The sequence below is a fragment of the Bombus vosnesenskii genome, unplaced genomic scaffold (assembly GCF_011952255.1).
Source record: "Bombus vosnesenskii isolate JDL3184/JDL3185 unplaced genomic scaffold, Bvos_JDL3184-5_v1.1 scf7180000014854, whole genome shotgun sequence".
Taxonomy (NCBI): Eukaryota; Metazoa; Arthropoda; class Insecta; order Hymenoptera; family Apidae; genus Bombus; species Bombus vosnesenskii.
The window spans coordinates 511,618-529,765 of record NW_022883686.1 but is presented as its reverse complement, the minus strand read 5'-3'; the positions used below and the strand labels follow the sequence as shown (position 1 = coordinate 529,765).

Below are 18,148 nucleotides of genomic sequence, written 5' to 3'. Positions count from 1 at the left end.
AAGGGGATTTCAACAAAGAAACGTAGCCGATGACATATATTCTCCAGTGGCGAGTAATCAGACCTTTAAGATATTGCTATCATATTGTTGTCAAAATGGATTAATAATTGAGCAAATGGATGTAGAAACTGCCTTTTTAAATGGTGAAGTAAGCTCGGAGGTATATGTAAATCAACCAAAGGGATATGCGGACGGAACGAATAGAGTTTGTAAATTATCGAAAGCGCTTTATGGGTTAAAAGAAAGTCCGAGGGACTGGTATGAGTGTTTTGATTAGTATGTGACGAGATTAGGTTTTAAGAAGAACAATATAGAGCTGTGCCTATATACTTATGGAGAGGGAGAAAATGTTGTTTATTTGTTAATATACGTAGACGATTTGTTGATTTGTAGTAAAAACAAAGGGAAGATACAAAGTGTAAAAAAAATTATTAACTGATAAATTTGAAATGAAAGATTTAGGTGAAGTAAAAGAATATCTTGGAATAAATATAGAGTATGATTATTTAAAAAATGAAATGAGATTAAACCAAAAGAAATACATAAAATCATTAGCAAACAAATATAAATTACATAACAGCAAATTGTACTGTACACCTATGGAGACCAACTTAAAAATTGAAAAAGCTGAGATAAATAGAGAGGACATTGGATACAAGAATTTAATTGGCGCATTGCTGTATATTAGTGTAAATACCAGACCCGATATAAGTTATAGTGTGAATTATCTGAGTAGATTTCAAGATTGTTGTAACGAGACACATTTTAAATATGCCTTGCGAATATTGAAATATTTGTACCGGACTAGAGATTTAGGGCTACATTATAAAAGAAATGAAAAGTGCGAAATGATAGATTGTTATGTGGACGCTGATTGGGCAGGAGATCATATAGATAGGAAATCGACTTCTGGGTATGTAATTAGATTGTATGGAAATGTAATTGGATGGAAGTCTAAAAAACAAAGGTGTGTGACAAAAGCCTCGACGTATGCAGAGTATGTTGCTCTATCGGAAGCGGTGAGCGAAGTAACGACTATCAGAGAACTAATGAAAATCTTCGATGTAAATGTAAACGATAACCCTGTAAAAATCTACGAGGATAACTCTGGAGTAATGAGTATAGCAAAATACGGAACTTTTACAAAAAATTCTAAACACATCGAAGTTCATTACCACTACGTTCACGAGTACGTAAAGGAAAATAAGATAAACATAATAAAAGTAAGTACAGAAGAAAACACTGCGGATATTTTTACGAAGGCACTGTGTAGAGAGAAATTTGAAAGGTTTAGGTCATGGATGAATGTAAAATAAGAGAAATGTAAATAAAGCGATAAATGTTAAATATTTTGTTAATTCGACAAGTATGTAAATAAAATTAAGTGTACAGTATAAATGTAAGGAGGCGTGTTAGGGAAGTGATACATTTACACTGTACATGAGAGTGTGTGTGTAAGGGCCAGAGGGCGTCAAGGTCTTAGTGGAGACAAAAGACTGTTGCCAGATGTTAGAAGAATCTAGGATAGTCGGTTGGCGACAGGCGTGCGTGCAAGACGTTCTTCAGAGTGTAATATAGATGTATAACTGTTGTGTGGGAAATATAGTCAATTATTTGTATTCCCAAATCCTCGAATTTCCTTAACACTAAGTCTGAGAATAATCACTGATCGCGAAGGCGTTACTCTTTAATCGATGAGATCGCGAGCGGGAATGCCTTTCCCGTCCCGATGATGCCACAGAGGAAAACTATAACGGGGAGTGTCTAAGGATACGAGATCATCGGATTCGTCGAGAAAAGCCTTCGTTCAGAAAGTAAGGGAAATTGACGTTGCTGCTAATTGGTCAATCTCCATATCGGTGGTTAGAAAAAGATGCTAGCCGCCCTCGAGGGAAAGTTGCTAGTGGGAGACGCCGCTCGTTGAAAAATATGTCTCCCCTACCTTCCCGTAGTTGGGACAAAGACTGTTTGTCTGTTTGAAGGACTTTAGTTAACTAAACCTTAAGATCTATAACGGGCCCTCGGGCTAGCCGAATATGTACTCTGGAGACGCATCGACATCTGGCAATCATCTTACTCGAAGAATAGGGTCTGCGTGTGGCGAGCCACGGGACAGAAACCTTTGGAATGTTTGCTGTCGCGTGTCGCCACGAATATTTCTTTTAAGGAGATCTATAGAATTACTCCATACCTTTGTTAGACAAAGCGTTCATCCCGTGACCGCGGCTACGTCCGGCGACTGACTGTCGCCTCGAGCCCAAGCTCATTATCACAACTCTCGAACAATTACAATCGGATTGAATAACTACAATTGTTCAATTACAGACTCCGGTGTTCTTTCATCTACGACATATATATATGTCGGGTTTACATTAGAATTAGGGTTAGGGGCGTGAAACGAATCTTCGTTTGGGTTACACGTTGTCGTTATGCAATGGAGAAGACATTGACTAGTGCAAATACGATTATTATAGAACCGGACAAGTAACCGCGGTAGTTAGGTGCTCGAGATACTAATGACAATGATCCTAGGTTCAATAACGAATCCGCGGTCGACGGGATGATAGATGAACGTACTCACAAAATCTAAGTCGGACGCGTAATATTCACTGGTCGTAAAGAATTACTCCTTTCATCAATGAGATCGCGAGAAAGAATGCCTTTCCCGTCCCGATGATGCCACAGAGGAAAACTATAATGGGGTGTGTCTAAGGATACGAGATCATCGGATTCGTCGAGAAAAGCCTTCGTTCAGAAAGTAAGGGAAATTGGCGTTGCTGCTAATTGGTCAATCTCCATATCGGTGGTTAGAAAAAGATGCTAGCCGCCCTCGAGGGAAAGTTGCTAGTGGGAGACGCCGCTCGTTGAAAAATATGTCTCCCCTATCTTCCCGTAGTTGGGACAAAGACTGTTTGTCTGTTTGAAGGACTTTAGTTAACTAAACCTTAAGATTTATAACGGGCCCTCGGGCTAGCCGAACATGTACTGCGGAGACGCGTCGACATTTGGCAATCATCTTACTCGAAGAATAGGGTCTGCGTGTGGCCAGCCACGGGACAGAAACCGTTGGAATGTTTACTGTCGCGTGCCGCCACGAATATTTCTTTTAAGGAGAGCTATAGAATTACTCCATACCTTTGTTAGGCAAAGCGTTCATCCCGTGACCGCGGCTACGTTCGGCGACTGACTGTCGCCTCGAGCCCAAGCTCATTATCACGACTCTCGAACAATTACAATCGGGTTGAATAACTACAATTGTTCAATTACAGCTATAGTAGACTCTAGGTTACAATGTTACGGGATTATCCAAAATTCCAAAGGCTCCGGTGTTCTTTCATCTCCGACATCTCATATATATATATATATATATATATTCGGTTATTTTAGTGTGTTCTGGTTACATCAGATCACCCAAATATTTGTATAATAATTTTACTATGAATAATATTATGTGTTGTGTACTGACTATGTGAACGTTACTTGCTTCCCTTTCAATCAAAGATAATATAAATGCAAACAAAATACGTTCGAGTATCCAAAAATTAGAAAGAAAGAATGCATGAAAGGATAGACCTTAGTAATCGCCTAGGTCTTTATTAACATTTGGGCTTCTAAGTTGCTGGTGTGGCATTGCACTCCTCACGCCCACCTGTGCCAAATGCCAATTCCTCGTCCAAGTCGGTGGGCCTGGTAATCACTGACTTGGTAATGGGTAACGGAGTAATATTGGATATTTCAGGAAGGCAATGCGAGCGTAAGAGTCCACCTTTCCCGAGTAAAGGAAGGGGGCGTCTTCGCGGGTTAATAACCCCTCGAGATCTGCGTCAGCCGCTGCTCGTTCTTTCTTTATTCTCTAATCTGAACTGACTCCCACTTTGAACCGATCAGATTGGGTGCGGAAATGGGGATTCGATGGCAGTACGGGAATGTGATCCCGATGAGTCCGAGTCAAAAATACCGTACTCCGTGGGTCATGTCATTGACCATGATTGGAGTGGCGGCACTCTATCACCAATAGTTGATATCTGAATTTCAACATGTACATGTAGAAAGAACTGATGCGATCGAAAAACCATGTTCAACGACTAGATGCAATCAACGAGTCAGTCGAGGGTTGGTGTGTAGAATTTGCCAGTATCATAAAATTGGAGATCCTTTTATCAGGATTAAATAAAAGTTAAAAAAATTACAAAAAAGTTAAAAAAGTTAAAAAAAAGTTAAAAATATTACATCTATATTTGTTACTGAATGTGTTATGAATACGATATGTAAATTCGAGTATTGTATGAATCATATATTCCCACAGCAATTCGAAAGTGTTCTATACGATACGATAAATACGTGAAATTCGCTGAAATTGTGCAAAAAGCAGATACGTAGGACTGTACATGTTGTACATCCAAGAAAGGTGAAATGAGAACTCTTTCGAAGAACGCTTCCAGACAGATCGCGAACTGCTAACTTCAGCTATTAACTTAAAGTCTGTTTTATCGTTTATAAATTTTATACTATTCGCGTATAGAATTTCAAAAATAAAAAGAATTATTTTATATAAATTTCTTTTATTTCTTTCTAAATGCCTTTTATTTCTTCTCTACGATTTCTTAAAAAGAATATAAGTTAAATATGTAAATATCAATGTTCTTTTTTTCACACTAATAAAATATAAAAAATTAGAACAATTTTGTTGTAGTAAATTCCTTCCTCTTGCTCTTCTACCTTTTTTTTTTTTTTTTTTTTCGAAAGGAATCAAATATACGAAGGAAAAGGACAGGTCAAGTTACGTAAAATATATAACGTGTAAAAGATGTTCATCGGAAATATTATGCAACACGCGCAAAAGATGTTTATTCAAAATGCAGTCAGGCTCTTAGATAAAAAATACATAAGACGCAAAGACATTCCTCCAAAACGCTGTACGGCACGGGTGATGTTCTTTGATAGCCTATGGTGCTAATTAGACTGTGGAAAGGACGAGGGGAAACAGTTCCAAAATGCTTATTTCATATAGTCCAGCAAAAATTTTTCTCACCATATAAATATGTATAAGAAACAAAATACCTTATACGATATTAACCCCCTTCCTTGCTTCCGCTCGATCGACCTAAATTCGAGGTGAAACACACGCTATTCGTCAACAAGGCAATTCTACAAGAAACAAAAAATTCAGTTGAAGCTCATGCAAAGTTGCGCAGAATCCCGATATGTAACCTACTTGTGTCGTCAAAATCGGGATGCATATACATTACTATAGCTTTTTTTACTTAATCATTGTAATTTTCGTACGATATTAAAATAGATGATATTTTAAATATGCTAAAATATTCAAAATGCTCGTCACATTTCTTTCCTTGCTCTTGTCCACGCATGGCCATCCTTATTCCTGCATCTTTTTATAAGGTGTTGTATCGTTTCATCCGTTCGTCCCAACAATCTAGTAACAATCTAGTACCACACAGGTTCTTCTCCTTTAATTTTATCCAAAAGTTATTGATTCTTTCTATATTACCGCATCTGAATCCCGCTGTCACCACTTCATCCTTTCTTCTACATTCTTCTTTCGACACTGTGCTCTGCTTCCCTCCCTTAATCCCTTGTACTTTTCGTTTCTTTTATTATTCTTTTATATTGTGTCTGTCTTTGCCCTGCCCTGTGCACCGGTACTAGGGCTTAATTCTCTCCCGTTTATGTCCTCTTCTTCATAATATCGTTCACTTTCCTCTTTCCATTTTCACCTTTTCTCTTGCCTGCATTTGGGGATTATATTATTTGCATCGCTTGACTTTCATTTTTCTTAGTACCTTACGTCTCTTCTGCCCGCTGCGATTCTTAACTTGTCCACTTTATTTTCTTCCATCACTACGTGCGAGGACGTGTTAAAATCTTTCCTTAAGACCCTATTTACGTTTTTCGTGTATAATTTTTCTAACTCTTCCGATTCATCCCATTCCCATATTTCTGTTACGTGAAGCTTTTCACCAATTGCCGAAAATCATTATTTTTTTACTGGCTATTTTTATACATCTTCCCCCTATTCCCCATGTCTGTTTCATGGCTATCACGGCCTTCTTTGCCATCTCACTCAAGTGCCTTTCTTGGGTCTCTGAATTTTTTCTTTTTTTTTATTTTTTGGCAGAATGTATTCTAAATACTTAAATTCTTCTACTTTTTCCTCTAGTTTTACTTCATCGCCCTAATTTCCTTCTCTTCTTTTCCTTTAGCTTCTTTTTTTCGTGACTATCAATACTTCTGATTTTTTCGCGTTTAACATTAAATCTTTTCCTTTTTCGAAAGTCGCTGTAAGGTCGGTGAGAACGTCTACAGCTTTTCCTCTCTCTTCTCAATTTCTCTACTTATCACATAATTCAGGACAAAAATATTCTTCCGCGTCTAGAGTCTGCTTGCATCTTTGGCATAATTTTCTTCTGTCCCAGTTTCGTATTTCATCTTTTTTCAAGAGCCATCGCATATATCTTGTATGCCTTACTTAGTGATGTTATCACTGCGTAATTCTTTGTACTGTCTCCGTTTCCTGGTTCAAATGTAGGGCGAATAATACCTTCTTTTCATCATCCCTCATTCATCAACTCTGTAATTCCTGTTAGTGCTTTTCTACCACCATGCAACTATACCTCATATACTGCATATTTATCACATTTGATGTGTCATCTGTTCCTATCACCTTTCCTTTCTTTAATTTCTTTGTCTGGCTTCTTACTTCCTATTCATTTATGGTATATCCTTGCTACCTGTTCCCTCTCATTCCTGCATTCCCTTATTTCTGCCTGCTTCGTTCTTCTTCCACTAGTAGTTTCATTGTTTAGGAAATTCGAGGATTTGGGAATACAAATAATTGACTATATTTCCCACACAACAGTTATACATCTATATTACACTCTGAAGAACGTCTTGCACGCACGCCTGTCGCCAACCGACTATCCTGGATTCTTCTAACATCTGGCAACAGTCTTTTGTCTCCACTAAGACCTTGACGCCCTCTAACCCTTACACACACACTCTCATGTACAGTGTAAATGTATCACTTCCCTAACACGCCTCCTTACATTTATACTGTACACTTAATTTTATTTACATACTTGTCGAATTAACAAAATATTTAACATTTATCGCTTTATTTACATTTCTCTTATTTTACATTCATCCATGACCTAAACCTTTCAAATTTCTCTCTACACAGTGCCTTCGTAAAAATATCCGCAGTGTTTTCTTCTGTACTTACTTTTATTATGTTTATCTTATTTTCCTTTACGTACTCGTGAACGTAGTGGTAATGAACTTCGATGTGTTTAGAATTTTTTGTAAAAGTTCCGTATTTTGCTATACTCATTACTCCAGAGTTATCCTCGTAGATTTTTACAGGGTTATCGTTTACATTTACATCGAAGATTTTCATTAGTTCTCTGATAGTCGTTACTTCGCTCACCGCTTCCGATAGAGCAACATACTCTGCATACGTCGAGGCTTTTGTCACACACCTTTGTTTTTTAGACTTCCATCCAATTACATTTCCATACAATCTAATTACATACCCAGAAGTCGATTTCCTATCTATATGATCTCCTGCCCAATCAGCGTCCACATAACAATCTATCATTTCGCACTTTTCATTTCTTTTATAATGTAGCCCTAAATCTCTAGTCCGGTACAAATATTTCAATATTCGCAAGGCATATTTAAAATGTGTCTCGTTACAACAATCTTGAAATCTACTCAGATAATTCACACTATAACTTATATCGGGTCTGGTATTTACACTAATATACAGCAATGCGCCAATTAAATTCTTGTATCCAATGTCCTCTCTATTTATCTCAGCTTTTTCAATTTTTAAGTTGGTCTCCATAGGTGTACAGTACAATTTGCTGTTATGTAATTTATATTTGTTTGCTAATGATTCTATGTATTTCTTTTGGCTTAATCTCATTTCATTTTTTAAATAATCATACTCTATATTTATTCCAAGATATTCTTTTACTTCACCTAAATCTTTCATTTCAAATTTATCAGTTAATAATTTTTTTACACTTTGTATCTTCCCTTTGTTTTTACTACAAATCAACAAATCGTCTACGTATATTAACAAATAAACAACATTTTCTCCCTCTCCATAAGTATATAGGCACAGCTCTATATTGTTCTTCTTAAAACCTAATCTCGTCACATACTTATCAAAACACTCATACCAGTCCCTCGGACTTTCTTTTAACCCATAAAGCGCTTTCGATAATTTACAAACTCTATTCGTTCCGTCCGCATATCCCTTTGGTTGATTTACATATACCTCCGAGCTTACTTCACCATTTAAAAAGGCAGTTTCTACATCCATTTGCTCAATTATTAATCCATTTTGACAACAATATGATAGCAATATCTTAAAGGTCTGATTACTCGCCACTGGAGAATATATGTCATCGGCTACGTTTCTTTGTTGAAATCCCCTTACCACTAATCTAGCCTTATACCTGTCCTCTGATTTTTTCGTGTAAACCCATTTTACATCTAAACTTCTTTGCCTTTTACCCTTTCTACCAATTTCCAAGTTTTATTCTTATAGAGACATTCTATTTCCTTATCCATAGCCAGTTTCCAAACTTCATTATTTTCGCAACAAATCGCCTCCTCAAATGTACGAGGGATATCTACTTTACAATAATTTGCATGCATCTCGCAAATATTTTCCTTTTCTGGATACCTTACTGGAGTTTTCTTAATACGTGTAGATCTCCTAGGAGTGTTTGAGCTTTCAATACTACTATTATTTTCATCTTTCCTACCTTCTAACTCTTCCTTATCCATACCGACCAATGAATAGTTATCTTCGCTATCATTTCTATCTGCCTCTGATGAATTTTCCTCAAAACCGATACATTTAGTGTCTGTCTCTATGACCTCTACATGTCTAGCTATTGTTATTTTCCCACCTAATAAGACTCTGTATCCCACTTCACTATATCCTAATAGAATTCCCATATCTGCCTTCTTGTCCCATTTGGAAACTCTTTTTTGTTCTGGCCTTCTTACAAAAACTTTACTTCCATATAGATGTAGATTTTTAACACTTGGTTTTTTCCCGAAGAATATTTCAAAAGGTGTCTTTCTTTCTATAGTATTCGCTAATATTCGATTTTTCAAGTATGCCGCTGTACAAACTATTTCCGGCCAGTACCTTTTATGTACTTTCGCTTCCGCTAACAAGCAACGCGCCATGTCCATCACTGTTCTATTATACCTTTCCGCTGTCCCGTTTAATTCATGTACGTATGTTGGGCAATTATTTATTCTTATACCTTTATCCCTAGCAAATTTATAAATTCGATTATTTAAATATTCTTTACCATTATCGCATCTTAATATTTTTAACCTCTTGCCCGTTAAATTTTCGGCTTCATTTACGAACTGTACGAAAGAATCAAAGACCTCATCTTTTGATTTTATACAATAGATCCTAGCTATTTTACTATAATCATCGATAAATGAAATGAAATATTTTTCTCCATTGAATCCGGTGGTCTTAAAGGGACCACATACGTCCGTATGAATAATTTCCATTATTTCCCTAGCCTTAGTTCGATTATTTTTGAAAGGTAAGTTATGCATTTTGCTTTCTATACACACCCTACATTTCAAAAGTTCCTTTTCAAATTCATTCGGTATGCCAGTCACTAGCTGCTCTTTACCCAAAATCTCTAAATATTTAAAATTTACGTGTCCTAGCATCCTATGCCATCTTTCCTTTTTACTCATACCACTACGTTCGGCGCTGTTTACTAAGTGCTTCTTCCCTTTCAATATACTTTTTATTCTATATGTCCCATTCTCTTTGAACGCTACAGCTGTAAGTATATTATCCTCATCTATTACTTTCGCAATATTTCCTTTGGAAATAACCGTATTCTTATTGTCTGCTGGTTTACCTAAACTAATCAAATTTGCGGACATTTCTTTCGCGTAAAATATCATATTTATTCATTTTGTTTTCCGAATGCTTCAAAATAACTTATAACATTCCCAACTTTTGTCGCTTTTATCGGTCTATTATCGCCTAAATATATATTTACCGGTTCTTTTAGGTCGATAGATTTATCGAAATAATTTATATTATTAATTATGTGATCGGTACAACCGCTATCTAATAGCCACACTATTTCGTTCTTACTTATTTCATTCGTCTCACTGCTGTTTGCTGCGTGCGCCGTTGCTGTCCATATGCCTGCTCTTGAGTTTCCATGCTCGCCCGTGCCGGTTGTTGATTGACGATGAAAGTTTCCACGTCCTCTGCTCGTATTGCCTTTGTTCCCTCTTCCTCTGTTTCGACCACGTGTTGGCCCATGCCAATAGCCGTTACTGCTTCCCGCTTGGACGCCATTTTGACACTCTCTCGCAAAGTGTCCTAATCTTCCACATCTGAAGCATCCTTCCTTTTTTGCAGAAAAGGCGTTGGTTTGCCTTTCTCCTCGATTGGATTTATTTTTCTTCTCTGCTATCTCTATTTTATTTTTTACATACGCTACCGTTTGATCCTCTTCTTTCAATGCGTCTATTATGTCCGCTATGTAGCTGTATTCTTCGGGTAACGTATTCAGCATGTAATTCAGCTTTTCCCTCTCACTTACTTGTGCGCCCGCACTTTTTAATTCATTGATTAATTTTTCAAAGTCGTTAAAGAATGATGCTGAATCACTGTAGTTCTCCAGTCTTATGTTTTCCAATCTCCTTCTGCATACGATCTGCAGTGCCGTCGACTCTTTCAAGTACATTTCATCGAACCTTTTTATTATATCATACGCCGTTTTTCCTTCCCTAACATACTCCAATTGTCTGTTCGATATTGCACTATAAATTATATTAATTGCCTTCAAATCCTTTTTGTCCCAGTCTTCATCGTCTCTTTCGTTCTTCATTCTAGTTGTAACAACCTCGCATTCCTTATATTTGAGAAACATCGTGATTCTTTGCTTCCACATTCCATAATCCTCACCATCGAATATAGGTATCATGATTTCCGATCTCTCCATTTTAATTGATTCTTCCTTTTTTTCTTTTCTTACTCAAGCGTTCCTACGTGCTCGAAGTATATTTCTTTTTTTTTTCTCTGAAAGTTTTTTTTTCTTTACTGAAAACTCACTCGCAAGATCGTAACCACGCACTAAATATCTTGCAAAACTAGTAACCACGCTCTGCTACCATGTTTAGGAAATTCGAGGATTTGGGAATACAAATTATTTACTATATTTCCCACACAACAGTTATACATCTATATTACTCTCTGAAGAACGTCTTGCACGCACGCTGGTCGCCAACCGACTATCCTGGATTCTTCTAACATCTGGCAACAGTCCTTTGTCTCCACTAAGACCTTGACGCCCTCTAACCCTTACACACACACTCTCATGTACAGTGTAAATGTATCACTTCCCTAACATTCATAAAATTTTTCTGCTAGTCAGTGGAAAATAAGTACAAATCCAGAACAGTGCTTTCTCTCTTTCCTTGTTTCCATTTTCTGTTTGCCACTACTTCTCCAAACCTACTTTTATTCTCTTGATCTTTGTTACTCTTTTCAGTGTCGCCTCTTTTATGTTCGTATTATTTCTTCCATCATTTCGCTTGTTTCCTCGTTTACGAAGTGTAGTCTATCCCTTCTGGTATTCATACCTTTCCTTTTTTACACTGCTCTTCACTTTGAATATTCGAGCTGGTTGTATTACTTTTCTCCACCCTCATCGGTAAGTGGTCTGATTCTAGTATATCCTTAGTTCTGATGCTTCTAACTTGGTGTTTTATCATTGGCTGTATTATTATATAATCGGTTACTCAACTGTCCTTCTTGCCGATCCCCTTGTAATCCCCTGCATCGTTTTCTTCCATATTCCCATACAGAATTTCTCATTCGAGCAGTTTCGTTTTTTCTGTACCATTTATTTTACAAGTTGGCTTCGCTCTTTCCTCGCTTCGTAACTAACCACCCTTTCTTGTCCTTGCGTTGAAATCCTCAGAAGTCGTTATTTACGACTTCTCCTTCCACAGGCGAAGATGAAGGAGGACAGGCGGCCACCCCAGGCGTTCGAAATTTACATTTTCTTACCCGAAATGATCCGCAAGGTCATTAGAAGGGAAATGTGCGCCTTTGAAACCCGCGAGAAGCTGGATGTCATTGATAAGAAGTCAGTTGTGCCCGAGCAATCGAGCTATACGGTCGTGTGAATCAGTGATTCCGTAAGTGCAACAAGTGGGAAAACAAAGTGACGTGTAATAGAACCAATCGCTAAATGATGGAAAACATGCAAAAAATACCACCAATAAAAATTCTAAATAAAGGCGAAACATATTCTATAAACAGAGCTGCAGATAAAACAAACACAACTAAACCAACAAGCGAAGTTCAAGATTGTTCAGTTATAAATGAGATAGAAATGGAAATTACACAAAATAATAGCGAAAAGAATAATATCAACAATGATCTACCACATGAGAACGAAAGCTGGAAGACTGTAACTCCCAGCAAAAAACGAAAAATAACTTCAAATACAAATGCTAGGGGGGCTATAGAAACAGAAAGGCAACAATAGTTACAAGAAATTCCTCCAAAAAACTCCTTCAGCTCTCTGCCAGAAGAGATGGATTCAGACCCAGCTGAAAAACCAATAACACACATTCCTAAACCACCACCAATCTACATAGATGTTAAAATAATAGACCCCCTCATTGATCTGCTAAACAGCACGGCAGGAAAAGAAAATTACTCCATTAAACAACTTAAATTGGATCAGGTAAAAGTACAAACTAATACCCCAGAAATTTTTAGGAAAGTGACAAGAAGCACTAAAAGAAAAAGACGCTGTGTATCATACTTACCAACTCAAAACTGATAAGAGCTACGAAGCAATAATCAGAGGATTACACCCAAAAATAAGTAACATATGCGAGGAATTAGCCAAAATCGGACATCAGGTATGAACAATAAATAATATAACCAGATTTGATACTAAACAACCATTACCGCTATTTTTAATTGAACTTAAACCTAAAAATAATAACAAGGAAATTTTCGAAATTAAAAAAGTTCTAAACACAATAATTACAGTCGAGCCACCCAGAAACAAAAAAGACATAGCGCAATGCGTACGGTGTCAGCAATATGGACACACAAAAAATTACTGCGACAGAAACCCGATGTGTGTTAAATGCGCAGGAAAGCACCTAACAATGAACTACCCACACGCGGGAAAAATAAACGACGTAAAATGCTACAATGTAATATTTCTAATATTTCTGGTAGGATACCGGCAGAACCAAAGTAAGTAATCACGTACCAAAACTCCGTGCTAATCAAACTACTCAAAATTCAGTTATCAAGACTTCGGTTAGTCAGTTCAGTTATTCAGTTCAGTAAGAGTCACTCGGCTAAAAATTTGTTAAGGGTTGAGCCATTCAGTCAGTAAGAGTCAGTCAAGTTGAGTACAGCAATGGTCGACAGTTAATATAAAGTTCAGAAGATCCTTACTCTTTGCGAACCTGTGAATTGTTTTACTATAGTCTTTGAGTAAGGAAGTCAGGAAGTAAAACGAAGCATTAAAAATAAAACCAATCGTCAACGATTAATATAGTTAATCATCTAACAGCTACACTATCTTCGTACGATAGTCCAAGAGTGCGATCGACAACACATATAAGCAAGGTGAGAAGCTAGACATTGTAACACTCTTTTTGCGATTTCGGTCTTGCACCACATTTACTAGAGTAAAATTATTTATTGACTATTATTGCCAACAATCAAGATGATATTGAGAATTACTATATTTTCCAAGAAAACTTTAATCCTCTCCGTGCTATTACTCTTGCACATAACGGCGAAGCTGATTTTGAAATTTTATTTATCAATTCTATTGATACGCTAGTTAACGGTAGCTATACGGTTATATTAACGAATCAAAACATCAAGGATACAGCACTTTAGAATCTAAAAATAGTGTCGTGTTGAATTGGACACAACAAATTTCCAAATTTATTCTACTGAGTTGTCGTAAACATATCAGGAACACGACATATTGATATATTCAAAATAATGCCGCGCTGTAGAAAGGTACGACAAGTTTCTGCAACTATTCCACAACATCGTCTGTTTTGTTTCAAAAATTAACGAACGAAATTGGAACTAATCGAAACAGTTTAACGACTATTTCTGGTGGCAGCAACCACCGTTTTGATTTAGATGTAATTCGAGAAACAGCAGATTCGACATGTAGAATTAGACATAACAATTATGAACGTCGAAGATCAACACCAGATCGTAACACTGTGTACAGTAAAGTCCCCATTAAACCCCCCCCCCCCCCACAATCCGAGCACCCATTATCACAATATTCTAATGTAAAAACGATTAATAAAAGCGAACATTACCTTTTGCAGTAAATGATACTGTTTTCCGTTTCAAATATCTACTGTGCACATATTTTATTAGCCTTCATGTACAATGTATTTTAATGTATTCCTTCCCTTATTCGGTTCAATGAATTGTGATTATAAGATTTTAATATGAAACTAATAGTGCTTTATCTATTAGCACAAAACAGAACAAAAACTCGAAAGTGGTGTAAATGCAATTGAATTAACAAATATACATAATGTTGGGAAAAGCCACAATCACAGACCTTGAATGTACTGATGTAATGAAATGGATTCCCTATGCTGGAAACAGTAAATGAAATTGTAATGAAGAGGTACCTTGTCAATGATGACCCTCGTGTGGTATTCGAGAAATGGCCTGAATGGCTCAAAGTAGAAAAAGAACGTAAATCTTGACAGTTACTAATGTTGAAAGGAATATGTAACTTAACAGCCAAGAAGATGACACACGCTCGGAAACAGTAACGAGGTAGACGAAACGTCCTGCATGCCACAGCTATCGAAATAGTAGCCAGACCGTAACGGAATAGCTGTCTCTGAGACACATGCAACGATAACGCCTCCAAAGGAACTAAAATCTCAATATAAAACTCCCCTAAATTAGCGCTCAAGATATTATTCTGTTGTAACACTTTGAACCATTACTCTGTTGGATTTATATAACAAAATTTCCATCATCTTATACGAAGTTCAATTTCTTCACCTTATTCGTCAAACGTTCGAACTGCGATGCAAGAAGAACACCGGCGCTCCATCGGTTTCGTGATTTCTTGTGTCTCCGACGTGACAAACACACAGAATCCATAAATATTTAACACTAAACTTTCGAGTGCTAGTCAAATTGACCGTTATCAAACTTTCACATAAATTTAACCATATTTAAACGTTATCGTATCGCTTAAGATTTTCTGACATAACATGCCTGCTAAAACATGCATACAATATATTTTTCGGTATTTACTTCTAGATCGCTTTTTTCTTCTTTAAGAAAAAATTGTATTTTGTCCTGCCTACCGTGGGATATAAAATATATCTCGCATAGTTGATGTAGTTCCCGCGGAGCGTATATTTCACTTTCATAAACGCGAAAGCTTTGGGAGATGAATTAATTAATAGAATCCTTAACGTATATCATTATCCAGTTTCAGTAGTAGGGTGAGTTTATTAATAGTATGAGAATCTAGCGGAGCGACACATCGAATATCGTTACAGTACTGTGAAAGACGTGTCGGTATCTACTATCGCCAAGTCGCATTTTTGTTCGATCATTGGTAAACAATACGCAGTGGAAATAGTATCAGGTAACAGACGATTCCTTATTATTTCGTATTCAATTATGTCTTTCATTATCATCAATATCATATATGTCAAAAATATCATTCGGGTCTTTAATTATTACAATAGTTTAAATGAAGTTTTTGAATACTCAAATATTTTGTATTTTACATTTTACACAATAAAACTGGTTCATTATTGTGATTTTTCAATAATTTACAACCAGTTAATAGAGGTAATTGGAACATTCGCCTTTACGAGATAGTTGCACGAGATATCGGATAATTTTTGTCAAAAATTGAGTTTAGGAACTGATTTTCGTAAGTTATTGTTAGGACCTGCTTGGACTCTCGCGTTTATGAAAATTGAAAATGCGCTCCGCGGTGACAACATTAACCGTGCGATATATTTTATGCATTTTACATTTTAAATAATAAGATCCCTTGTTTTTAGTAAACAAACTGAAGTATACATATGTAATATTAATTACATTTAAAAGAAACGATGAAATGGTAGTAGAGAGAGTATGTATTTACGCAATTCTCTTGTTATATTAATCACATTCTTTATAATTATACTTTTTAATTATTTATCAATATAAACATTGTTTCATAGACATTCGTGAGTTAAAAGGGCTTAATTACTTCTATAATATATATAAATGTATCAAATCTCTATATCACAAAAACTTGTGCTATAACAGGCTTGATATTGTAAAGATCAAGCAGAACACAAATTACAAAACTAAATGACGTAGAACATAATGCAACATAACATGCATAAGCATGATAATATAAAAACATATTACACATACATACAAAACAATATAGATATATATATGCACAATGACAGACATAATACATAACAATATATACATTCATACGTATATAATAAAATTACAGGATATATGAATATTATAATAAAAATATAGATATAATATATGACATATATCATGTAAAAATGTTGTGTACTGGTTGATTTCGTTGACCGCTGTTCTTATATACATTATCACATTCATCAGTTTCCTGTGACAATAAAATTTCAACCAGGTAATCTGAAATACAGTAGAGCCTCCGGTATCAAAACTAACAGGGCGACAAAACTATTCGGATATTGGAACAATCATGTTCGTATGAAATTTCATTTATTCAAATAAAGATCAAGATTAATTGACAGTTCCCTTAAGTATCTATGGAATCTATATCTTCTTGGCTGTCAAGTCACATAATTCCTTCAACATAATTAACTGCAAAGAGCTACATTCCTTTTATACTGTGAGTTATTGAGTCCATTTGTCGAATACCACGCGCGGTTCATCATGACAAGGTACCTCTTCGTTACCATTTCTTTTGCCGTTTCACAGAGAAACCAGTTCGTTGTATCAGTATTTCTGACGTCTGCTGTTGTGGCTTCTACCAACACTATGTATATTTGTTAATTCTATTGCACTTACACCACTTTCGAGTTTTTGTTTTGTTCTGTTTCAATAGCTAGAGTACTATTAGTTTCATACTACAGTTTCATAATCAGAATTCACTGAACCGAATAAGGGAAAGAATATATTAGAACACATTGTATACGAACGCTAATAAAATATATATGCAGTACATATTTCAAGCAGAAGAGGCATCCGCTATTAGGAAATGTTATGTTCAGATAATAGATAGATCCGGTATCGGGATAATCGGATAATGGATGCTCGAAAAAATTGGGAGGGGGGGGTCTACTTATTCAGGGTGTTTCGTTACAGAATCTTCATGCTAAAATGAAATGAAAATGGAGAATAAAATAATTACGCTTTGTTTTTTACACGAACGCGACGTTTTCTAAGAAAAATCATCGATTATATATTATACCTGTCTACTCACTGAAATCTGCAACGACATATCGGAAATTTGCCTCTTTGTCTCCATAAATAATTAATGAATGAAGAGAAAATAGAAAATATGTCAATACAGTTTTCACATACGTACGCGTTCACGAGTGATGACAGAAAAAAACACATACACATTAAGTATTCACGAGGAGCTACTAAATGTGGGCTAACACTGTCTCGCATGAACCACACGCATTTTCTACACAAATTACTGATCACGGTATATTACAATACTCACAAGCATACACATGAAATAAAAAATAAAGACGTCAAATGAAACTACATAAGGATTGTTTAAACTTAGACTCGAAATATTAATTAAAATATCGTTTTATGGAGTAGTGTGCAATAATACAAATTCATGTACAGCCACATAAGAAATTATATTTACTGCGTCGCATAGCTCTTTCAACTTTTCTCTTTATTTGATGAACGACTTTCCCACATAGAAATATATTTGTACATTACACTGGAAGCATCGTTGACTTAACGCAATTATTTGATTCATGCATAAGGAAAACCGTAATTGTTGAATTACGTAGATTTCTTTAGAAGGTAATATATAACAAA

The 18,148-nt window shown here is 36.0% G+C and overlaps 1 protein-coding gene across 1 annotated transcript in view; it reads left to right on the top strand.

The window, feature by feature from the left end:
• LOC117240707 (putative fatty acyl-CoA reductase CG5065) overlaps window positions 1-18,148 on the top strand; it is a 271,254-nt gene that overhangs the window by 250,607 nt on the left and 2,499 nt on the right. The gene's annotated exons all lie outside the window — the stretch shown is intronic.